Source organism: Elephas maximus, chromosome 4 (assembly GCF_024166365.1).
Source record: "Elephas maximus indicus isolate mEleMax1 chromosome 4, mEleMax1 primary haplotype, whole genome shotgun sequence".
Lineage (NCBI taxonomy): Eukaryota > Metazoa > Chordata > Mammalia > Proboscidea > Elephantidae > Elephas > Elephas maximus.
Genome location: NC_064822.1, coordinates 53,306,052 through 53,317,913, shown reverse-complemented (window position 1 = coordinate 53,317,913; position 11,862 = coordinate 53,306,052). Strand labels below are relative to the sequence as shown.

At 43.6% G+C, this 11,862-nt stretch overlaps 1 non-coding gene across 1 annotated transcript; it reads left to right on the top strand.

Moving 5' to 3' along the window:
• The first annotated feature begins 10,521 nt into the window (after positions 1-10,521).
• TRNAG-UCC (transfer RNA glycine (anticodon UCC)) lies at positions 10,522-10,592 on the top strand. The gene has a single exon. It is a non-coding gene; the product is annotated as a tRNA-Gly (tRNA).
• Positions 10,593-11,862: the final 1,270 nt, after the last annotated feature.

Below are 11,862 nucleotides of genomic sequence, written 5' to 3'. Positions count from 1 at the left end.
TAGTGTAGTATATGGTTACATGAAATTGATCTCTGGCCCTCAATGATACTTTTAAGCACTTCTGTCATTTATCTGTTTCTTTCTAATGTTTCTGCGATGGTGAACTGCTTGATGATCAATATTTGGCAGTATTTGTTTTGTTGTGCTTCCAAAATTTTCAAAATCTTCTCTTAAAGTATGTAAATACCCTGCTTGTGACTGATAGACTTCGTGCATGTCTTTAAATTTACTTCTGAGTCTTGAAGAGACTGACTTATCCAATAAAGATGCTGCAATGTCTTATTCCACGTGACCAGCATAATCACGTACTCTAGTGTTTCCATTTTGTTAGTGATGTTTTCAGCTTCTCTTTTTGTATCTCCTTTTTGTGTCTGGTCTTCAGCAGTATTTTCTAAGGCATGTAGAATCTGAGAGTACAATTCCAGAATTGCACTCATTGCTACAGCATGTGCCTCCCAACCTGTATCAGAAAGACATTATAATACTCAGTCATTGCCTAAATATGTCTTAAGAACTGCCTATCAGTGAGTAGAGGTGGCAAAAAATGTGCAGAGTAACTGGACAGTAGAAAAAAAAAATCAGCTGCTTCTGGACAACAATCTACTGCACTACGTCCTACAAGATGAAGTGAATGCATTATGCACAACAGCAAAAAGATGGAAACAAGCTAAGTGTCCATCAACAGATGAATGGATAAACAAACTATGGTACATGCCCACAACGGAATACTATGCAACAATAAAGAACAATGATGAATCTGCGAAGCATCTCACAACATGGCTAAATCTGGAAGGCATTATGCTCAGTGAAATAAGTCAATCACAAAAGGGCAAATATTGTATGAGACCACTATTATAAAAACTCCTGAAAAGGTTTACACATAGAAAGAAACAATCTTTGACGGTTATGAGGGAGGGGAGGAGTGGGGAGGGAGAAACACTAACTAGGCAATAGATAAACGGTAAATTTGGTGAAGGATAAAACAGTACAAAACACTGGGGAAGTCAGCACAACTTCCAAGGCAAGGTCATGGAAGCTTCATAGACACATACAAACTCCTTGAGGGACCAAATTACTGGGCAGAGGGCTGGGCACCACAGTCTTGGGGGACATCTAATTCAATTGGCATAACATAGTTTATAAAGAGAATCTTCTACATCCTACTTTGGCGAGTAGCATCGGGTGCCTTAAAAACTTGTAAGTAGCCATCTAAGATACTCCACTGATCCCACCCCAACTGGAACAAGGGAGAATGAAGACAACCAAAGACACAAGGGAAAGATTGATTATTCCAGAGGATTAATGGGCCACAAGTATCACAGCCTCCACCAGACTCAGTCCAGCACAACTAGATGATGCCTGGCTACCACCACCAACTGCTCTCACAGGGATCACAATAGAGGATCTTGGACAGAGCTGGAGAAAAATGTAGAACAAAATTCTAACTCACAAAAAAAAAAAACCCAGACTTACTGGTCTGACAGAGACTGGAGAAACTCAGAGAGTATGGCCCCGGGACACCCTTTTAACTCAGTACTGAAGTCACTCCTGAAGTTCGCCTTTCAGCCAAAGATCAGTCAGGCCCATAAAACAAAGCAAGATTAAATGGGCACACCACCCCAGTGGCAATGGTGAGAAGGCAGGAAGGGATAGGAAAGCTGATAACAGGGAACCCAAGGGCAAGAAGGGGAGAGTATTGACGTGTTGTGAAGTTGGCAACCAATGTCACAAAACAATATGTGTATTAATTGTTTAATAAGAAACTAATTTGCTCTGTAAACCTTCATCTAAACCACAATTTAAAAAAAAAAAGATTAAGTGAATGCGTGGACATAGTATGAAAACAGCATTCGTTATGTTCTGAAATTTTCTGTTGCATGCCTTTATTGGGCAACCTGTCCCTGACAATCAGTGAGTCACTCGGCAGGTGAGGACAGCACCCTGCCTTAAGTCAGAGGCCTTTGGAATGCGTTCTTATTCAGCTTTCTCCCCAACCCAGCAACTTCCTGTTTTACCTACTGAGCTATTTGCTCACTAAGGGGCCCTTAAAACCATGTAAGGCAGGCTGGGCGTGCTGCTTACCTCATCATTAACAGCTCACAATTATTTATTAAACACCCGAGTGCACAGGCTAAACAGCCATGGCCAACAGGAATTTCAACAGTCCTCATAGCTGGGGGTTAGCACTTATTCCAGGGCCTGGCACATGGTCAAGAATTATTAGGAAAGTCCTTGTTTTGCAGTTTAGGAATCCAAAGCTGAGGAGAAGAATGTGAAGAGAGGTCAAGAGGGCTCTGTGGTGCAGTTGATGTTTAACATTTATGAGAGGCTCACAGTGCTGGGGGCTCTGAGTCATGTCTTAGTCTCACTTTTCTTCTGGAAAGTTGTGCATACTTCTCAACTGCTAGAATTTACCTTTGGACAGGTTAGAGATGGAAATGTGGCAAGACTGGTACATCCATTTTAAAGAAAAGAAAACCAAGGCCAGAAAGAGAAAACCACTGATCCATCTCTGAACAGTTAATCAGTGATGGTGCTAAGGAGAAAGCCCAACTTCCCCAAGCCTAGATCTCATCTCCACCCACCGTCCTTCCTAGGAGATAGCAAGGCCTCTCCACGACCTATTCTGCTCCACACCATCTGAATGACAGCTGACCTTGGTGTCCACACTGTTCACCCTTCCGGACAGCCTCCCACCAGCAGAACGTACCCTGGGTTTGCATTTCGAGCCTAAGTTAACCAGTAACCAGTTGCCTCTGAGTCGACTCTGACTCAGCAACTCCATGTGTATCAGAGTAGAACTGTGCTCCATAGGGTTTTCAATGGCTGATTTTTTGGAATTAGATCACCAGGCCTTTCCTCCGAGGTGCCTCTGGATGGACTCACACCTCCAACCTTCTGGTTAGCAGCTAAGTGTATTAATTGTTTGCACCACCCAGGGATTCCAAGATCCTGAGTTACATCTCCTGTCAATTCTCTGTGCCTGTGCTCCAGAAGAGTGCAGAGTGATATTCTGACAAGATAAAAATGCAGTCAATTACCTGAATGAAGACTTTTTCAGGCTCCCAGTAAAATGCTTGGGAGTTATCAGAAATAATAATAAAATGCTAGGGGTCAGGCACTGTTCTAACCTCTGGTAGTTTCTATTATTATCTCCATCTTACAATTGAGGAAACTGAGCTCAGATAAGTTAAATAACTTGCCCACATTCACACAGTTAGTGATGTGCAGCTTAAGATTTGAACCCAGGTTTAGAAAGCCAGTGATCTTTAATCCTTCTTCTTTTTTTTTTTAAACTGGCAGTAGATCTTCAGACCTGAAAAAAGAGACACTGCACTGGATGACCCCAAGAACCTATCCAGCACCAATGGTTCTAGGTTAGTAGAAGAGCAGGGCTGGGAGGATTTTAATATCAACCTTTTTCTCCTTCTGGGAACTTTTGGCTTGGGTACATGGACATATTATTTGTGAGAGAACTCAAAATACACAAGCTTTTGGGAAATGCTTGGGTTTGGGCAGAGAAGAAAGTTGACATCCCTATGGGCAGGAGCCATGCCTGCCTTGTTCGTTACTACATCCTAGCACCAGCCCAGTGGTGAGAATTCATTACATATTTCATAAGTAAGTGAATGATCATTTTTTTTAAACAAACATAACCAATACAACTGCTACATGATTCATCTGAAGACTCTAATGCTTTGTTCACAATCTATAAGGCATACAATTAATTGAAATATTTGTAGACTTACATATTCTTCATGTCTCTTCACCAGTGCAGGAACCATCAGGTGACCAGAGTCTTCATTCCTGGTCACTTTGGTAGGCACAGTGGTTAAGAGCTCGGCTGCTAACCAAAAGGTTGGCAGTTCAAATCTACCAGTCACTCCTTGGAAATCCTATGGGGCAGTTCTACTCGGTCCTATAGGGTCACTATGAGTCAGAATTGACTTGTCGGCAACAGGTTTGGTTTGGTTTGATTCGGCACTACAAAAGGGAAGAAGCTCCTCAGTGAATCTCATCTCCATCTCGTCGTACTCCTCCAGACACCCACAGGCTCTGTTGCACCATGAGCTAGAGGAACCATGGACGGCAATGCCTCCTAACATCAGGTCTATTGTTGAGGTGCCCAGTCTATGCATTCTTGTATATACACTGAACGTGTATGTTACAGATTGAATTATGTCCCCTCAAAATATGTGTTGTAAATCCTAACCTCTATGCCTGTGGTTATAATCCCATTTGGGAATGGGTTGTGTTTGTTATGTTAATGAGGCAGAATTAGTGCAGGGAGTATTGAGTCAATTTCTTCTGAGATATAAAAGAGATTAAATAAGCCAGCAGAGGAGAGACGGAGTAAGAGAGATGTCAAGCCACATGAAAATTGCCAAGGAGCAGAAGCTCAGAAGAAACAAGGACCTTCTCCCACAGCTGACAGACATAGAAACCCTTCTCCTGGAGCTGACACCTGAATTTGGACTTCTAGCCTCCTAAACTAAGAGAAAATACATTTCTGTTTGTTAAAGACATCCACTTGTGGTATTTCTGTTACAGCAGCACTAGATTACTAAGATTGTATATCTGTATGTTCCTGTTTAATACGTTTTCCTGGAAGAAAATAGCTATTCCATGAAGAATGAATGACTCACCACTCTTTGTCAGCACTGCCTAGCATGCCAGTCTGTTTGCAGCAGTCCAGAGCCTATGTGTAGTGTAAATGAGGAGTGGATGTGTGTTTGAAGGCCATCTTATTGTGCCCTGGAGCCCCTTTCACCTCCCTCAGCCATCTGAGTAGAGAAACCTATTTTCTCTTTGGGTAATTTGCTGTCTCATTACCTTAAGTAAAGATCTAGGAAAGACTGCAGAAGGAGAGACAATGGGGTTTCCAGATAGCAGCCGAGGTATGTGAGAAAAGGGAGTTCTTTACCGTTACCACTTAGATTGCCAATCCCACCTTCCCTTCTCCATTCCCCCACCTGTCTGACTTTCTGCAGGTAACTTCTCTGCCTCTCTTCCTCTTCCTCTCCCTCTATCATTTCCAGCCCTTCATTCTTCATTCACTCAACATTTTAAGAACTGTCATAAATTGAATTATGTCCTCCAAAAAATGTGTGTATCAACTTGGTTAGGCCATGATTCCCAGTATTCTGTGGTTGTCCTCCATTTTGTGATTGTAATTTTATGTTAAAGAGGAATTGGCTGAGATTGTAACACCACCCTTAGCCAGATCACGTCCCTGATGCAATGTAAAGGGAGTTTCCCTAGGGTGTGGCCTGCACCAACTTTTATCTCTCAAAAGATAAAAAGAAAAGGGAAGCAGCAGAGTGGGGGAACTCATACCACCAAGAAGGCAGCACCGGAAGAAGAGCTGTCCTTTGGACCTGATATTCCTGCACTGAGATGCTCCCAGACTGAGGGAAGACTGATGACAAGGACCTTTCTCCAGAGCTGACAGAGAAAGCAAGCCTTCCCCTGGAGCTGACACCCTGAATTTGGACTTATAACCTACTAGACTGTGAGAGAATAAATTTCTCTTTGTTAAAACCATCCACTTGTGGTATTTCTGTTATAGCAGCACTAGATGACTAAAGCAAGAACCTACTATGTACTAGATTTCACGCTAAGTCCTGAGGGTACAAAGACGAATAAGGTGTCATCCCTGCCCTTAAGGTAAAATACGAGACCCAGTCAAAGCTTGACTTCAAGTCACATTGAAAGTTTGGGGAAGGGGAAAAGAGAAACTGAGCAAACAAGCTAGTAGTCCTTGTCTACATCTTTTCTCATGTGAGCAGCTCAAAGAGTTGGCCAATCGAGGAAACTCTTCGCTGCTTTGGGTCTTACTTGGAAACCTAAAGGCATTGCTGGGTATGAGGCATCGGCATTCCCAGACAGTTCTGTTGTATTAAAATTATGTCTATGGCTCCCTTTCCAGACCTGGGCCTACCCATCAGGACCATGCACCACTAATCACTCAGAGACAACTGTCAGATCTCAAGCACAAGAAGATGGTCTTGTGATTGCTCTTGACAACTAAAGATGGTGAAAACTAGGCCAGGATTGGCCTGAAAACACCAGGCACCTTTATAGAGAAGTTTAGAAGAAATAAGATTGATGTCTGGAGAAATTTCTCAACCCATTCTAACTTAGTCCTGGTATTTTTGTCCTGCTCCTTATTAAGGTCTACAGGCCAAACCATCTCAATTTTATAATCAGGAAGCAGAGAGAGGGCCTGTACTCATAATCTCCCTTGAGTCCAACAGCTTTCCCATTAGCCAAGATAGATTTTCCTCCTAAGCTGGCAAGTTATGGGTAGTTCTAAAAGTTTTTGTTTACTTGTTTGCTTTGTTTTGTTTGATGGGAGGGAGGTAGACAGGGCAGCCTAGGAAGCCGCAGAGGAGTGACCGTTGACTTTTTACTCTCTGAAGTCTTATTGGTTCTGCTTCTCTAGGGAACCCTAAGACACTTGCGAAGGGGCAGTTAGTTCAGGGACCTCATCAGCCAAGGGACAGGCAGACCCCCTCAGCCCTGATGATCAGGAAAATAATGTAAACAAGTAAGCAATCCACCAAAATCTTTGAAAAGCTGTGCAACTAGGCCAGGTCCCTTGAGGTTTCCGGTTCCAACAGAATGACAGCGAAAGTCTGAGGGAGGGCTCCCAGAGGGGCAGTGTTTGCTCCTTCACAATGCCTCCCACCTGATCCCATCTGAGGCTGAACCTGGTATCCCTTCCATTTCTCTACTCCACCCTCCTTCACCTCCTTTCTGGCAAAACAGAACCAAAGATGCACATTTACAAGGACAAGTTGAAAGCCTCTAGCTTAGGAGATTATGACGACAAGGCTTTCTTCTCACTTTCAGTGATTCAAAAAGACAGATGAACTCCAGGCTCTGTGAGGCGGTGTAGGCCGGAGGCGGTGTAGGCCGGAGGCGCTGGCTCTGCTGCTCCAGCCAATCAGAACGTAGAATAGACAGCCCAGAGAGAAGAACAAAGAACAGGTACAGTCTGTGCTGGGTACTGGAAATCCTCATGGCTCACAGAGCCCAGAGAACCAGCTTGGGGCTGGGAAAGAGAATAATAGTCCCCAACAGTCTATGAGCCATGTTCATTATAAGTGAATTCAAAGCTTCTGCTCATGATTATGGGGGAGGAGGAGGTGATCTTTTATAGCCACTTAGCTGAAGTTTTGGGATCTTTTTGTGGAAGGTTTTTCAGGAAATCGAGGTCTGGCAGGAACCAAGAATCTGGGTGTGTTTCCACTCTGTACACTGGCCTCGCTCGTCATGGAATAGTCCAGAAATCCACCATAACCGACCCACCCTAGACTCTGTATTTTGGTTAGGTTTGTTTTTCACCATCTCATCACTAACCCTGTGGTTTTCAAATGCCTCCTCCCTGCTCGACGGCACTGGGTTTTGCGTCCTCCCTGCTCCTGTTCCACTATGTTCCTCATTCCCCAGAGGGGTCCGCTGCCTGGAGCCAAAATAAACACTGGGAATAGGAAAAGAGAAGGACTGAAAGGGAGTAGCTGCTGTCGGTCATGTTCTCTATAGAGCTGTACCCTCATCTCCACCTGCATTTCAGCTACAAACCACAGTTGGGCTAAAGGCATCGCCCTGGCTCCCAGCTCCTAAGACCCCTCCAGTTTCTTTAGATTGGCAGCAAAGGCAATGGGAAGTTGTTGCACTGGAAAACATTCATCTTCTTACAGAGACCTACAGTAATTGGGCTCTTCCCTTTCCCCCAGCCATCCCAGACATGGGTATCTCCGCTGTATGGCCTGGGAACCAAGGAAGAACTATTGTTGTTAGATGCCGTCAAGTTGCTTCCAACTCATAGCAACCCCATGTACAACAGAACGAAACACTGCCTGGTCCTGTACCATCATCACAATAGTTGTTATGCTTGAGCCCACTGTTGCAGCCACTGTCAATCCATCTCGTTGAGTGTCTTCCTCTTTTTCACTGACCCTCTACTTTACCAAGCATGATGTTCTTCTCCAGGCACTGATCCCTCCTGACAACATGTCCAAAGTGTGTGAGACGAAATTTCACCATCCTTGCTTCTAAGGAGCATTCTGGCCGTACTTCTTCCAAGACAGATTTGTTTGTTCTTTTGGTGGTCCACAGTATATTCCGTATTCTTCACCAACACCATAATTCAAAGGTATCAATTCTTCTTCTGTCTTCCTTATTCATTGTCCAGCTTTCACATGCATATGAGATGACTGAAAATCATGGCTTGGGTCAGACGCACCTTAGTCTTCAAGATGACATCTTTGCTTTTTAACACTTTAAAGAGATCTTTTGCAGCCAATTTGCCCAATGCAATGCGTCTTTTGATTTCCTGACTGTTACTTCCATGGGTATTGATTGTGGATCCAAGTAAAATGAAATCCTTGACAACTTGAATCTTTTCTCCATTTATTATGATGTTGCTTATTGATCCTGTTGTGAGGATTTCTGTTTTCTTTATGTTGAGGTGTAATCCATACTGAAGGCTGTGGTCTTTGATCTTCATTAGTAAGTGCTTCAAGTCCTCTTTACTTTCAGCAACGAAGGTTGTGTCATCTGCATAATGCAGGTTGTTGATGAGTTTTCCTCCAAGCCTGATGCCCCATTCTTCTTCATAGAGTCCAGCTTCTTGGATTATTTGCTCAGTATACAGATTGAATAAGTATGGTGAAAAAATACAACCCTGATGCACACCTTTCCTGACTTTAAACCACACGGTATCTCTTTGTTCTATCCGAACAACTGGCTCTTGGTCTATGTACAGGTTTCTCATGAGCACAATTAAGTGTTCTGGAATTCCCATTCTCCAAAATGTTATCCATAATTAGTTATGATCCACGCAGTCGAGCAGCTTTGCATAGTCAATAAAACATAGGTAAACCCTTTTCTGGTATTCTCTGCTCTCAGCCAGGATCCATCTGACATCAGCAATGACAACCCTGATTCCACATCCTCTTCTGAATCTGGCTTGAATTTCTAGCAGTTCCCTGTCGATACGCTGCTGCAGCCACTATTGAATTAGCTTCAGCAAAATTTTACTTGCATGTGATATTAATGGTATTGTTCGATACTTTCTGCATTCAGTTGGATCACCTTTCTTTGGAATGGGCGTAAATATGGAAGAACTATTAGACACTCTAATTAGGGCATGCTTTACCACGCTGGGGTCAGAGATGGTCTTCGGTTTCCTTAGGTAAGCGTTCTGCCTTCACTGTATCCATAAAGGATAAAGCGTTGGATTTTCACAGATCTAATAACTAAGGCTCAGATTTAATCAATACCCTCCTATAAGGTCCAATGCCTGATACAACACCAAAATACCAAACTCACTGTAACCCTGTGTGTTTCAGAGTAGAACTGCACCTCATAGGGTTTTCAATGGCTGTGATCTTTTGGAAAGAGATCACCAGGTCTTTCTTTAGAGGCATCTCTGGGTGGACTCAAATCTCCTACTCCTTGGTGAGTAGTCCAGGGCGTAACCATTTATGCCATCCAGGGACTCAACACAAGATATGGAATTTTAGTTAAGGTAATGAATATTTAGCATTCTTAACTGAGATCCAAATAAGACCTTGATTAAAAACCAGTTTTCATTCTTCTGGGTTGTGGCCTTAGCTGTTTCTTTCTTTTTCCAATCCCTAACCCTAATATCCTTATTATATTTCTAAGTAGTTAGATAAGGTGAGCTCCTAAAGCCCTTGGTTCCTTATTCTAGTCTTTCAATGACAACAGTCAAGACATTCTATCCAGGTTCTAACATAAATCATGTTGACTAATTAATAGGCCTGTTTTCTCTTAACAACTTGAATGTCCGTGCGAAAAAGCCTTAGTTAGGTTCCCATCCATGTTATTTTGTATTAACATGGGCAGACTCTGAAGCCTAACCCAAAGTTTTAGGAAGGAGTAGCACCAAAGAAGGGATGACAAAAAGTCATCTAAGGGTATCAAGCATTCATCTGTTAGACTCTCACAGGCCTAGCACTGGAGGGAAGAGCCTTAAATAATAAATAATTTCTTGAATGCTTACAAAAGGCCAGCCCTCTGCTAACCAACTTTCATTTTATTTTATTCAGTCCTCTCAATCACCCCCAGAAAGAAATATTTTAAAATTCATATTCAAATCAATACATTGGAGTCTGTGATCTTCCCATGGCGACACTCAGAGGCACAGCCAGGTCCAGTCCAGGTTGTCTGTCTTCTAGGTCTGGGCTCTTAACCCTCTTTCTGAATCGGCTGCCCTCCTTGATATTCTCAGCAACTGGTGGTAAATTACCTTTCCTTTGTGGCTTCGATTTCCTTATTTTAAAATGGGCATCACTGTCAACCATTCACACAGCAAAAGTCTGTTGAATGTGATTGGCACCTCACTAAGTGTCCTGAATGAGAAATGCTGCTGAGTAGACCCCAGGGTTGTTCTGGGGGTTAAATGGGATGATGTACATAGATCACTTAGCACAGTGCCTGGCACATAGTTAGCACCCAATAAATGGGAGCAATGAGAGTTCCATGGGGGCATTGGTGGTTCAGTGGTAGAATTCTTGCCTTCCATGCGAGAGACCTGGGTTCAATTCCCGGCCAATGTACCTCATGCACAGCCACCACCCCTGTCAGTGGAGGCTTGTGTATTGCTGATGCTGAACAGGTTTCAAAGGGGCTTCTAGACAAGACAGAGTAGGAAGAAAGGCCTGATGATCTACTTCCAAAAATCTGTGAATACTGTGAAAATCATATGGATCACAACAGTCCAATCCACAATCAGTCATTGGGATGGTGCAACACCAGGGACTGCTTCCTTCCATTGTGCACGGGGTCCCCATGAGTTGGGGGTTAATCAATAGCAAATAACAACAATGACAAAATGATAGCTCCACAAAGCCTTCCTGGACCACCCATGGCCACTAAACTTCTCCTGAATTGACTTTGTTACATTCCTGTGTGAGAGCCTGCTCCCCAGCTGGAGAGTACAGTATGCTGCGTGCTGACAAGGTCTTTGTCTGATCAGCAAAGTGCTAACGGCATAGAAGAGGCTCATTCTGTTGAATCACCAGAATGCTCTTTACCCAACACACTGGACATCTTGCCTCTCTCCCTTCACACAGCTGGGTCCTGTTCCCTATGCTCTTAGCCAAGGCCAACTGGGATGAATCGACCCCCTTAGTAAAGAATGAAACAATTCTTTTTGAGTAACTTTTTTTCCAGTCTTTTTTGTCCTGGAGAACTTCAAGTGTTTTTAAGGACCTCTAAAGCTTTTTTTTGGTTTAAAGCTTGGAGGAGGTTTCTGCCATGTGGGGGAACTTTCTGTCCCCTCCACTGTCAGCAAATTTCAGGTACAATTTAGGAAAATCGGCTGAGCTTGAGTCGTCTTTGAGCTTGGGACTGGGCAGAGACCCCCTGGCCCCAAGTCTCCCTGGAGGCTATCAGGGGAGAAATGAGCTCATGTCTGCAGAGGCCCCCAGCCCCTTGGAAGAAAATGCCTCTGTAATTTCTTGGAAAAGACTTCCCCTTCCAGCATTTCTGCTCACACCATCTCAGTTTTCCTGGTCTGGCTGCAGCCACAAACAGCAGCCTGCACCAGTCTTGCCAAATTTCCATTTACTTGCCCTCTGGTCTTTGAATGCCATTGGGTTTCTCCCCTCAGGACCAGAAGCATGTCTGCTCACATGAGCCTGAGTTTAAAATTGTGTGGTCCCCAGCAATTATTTAATCCTGTAGATAACTGTAATGAAGGGTGTTTGGGGATTTGGGGGATGTGGTTTGTTTGATTTGGGGTTTTTTGTTTTGTTTTGTTTTCATTTTTATGCACTCCCTCCCACTGCCTGGCTATAGAAATCTGGCGAGGGAGAGAGAAGGTAG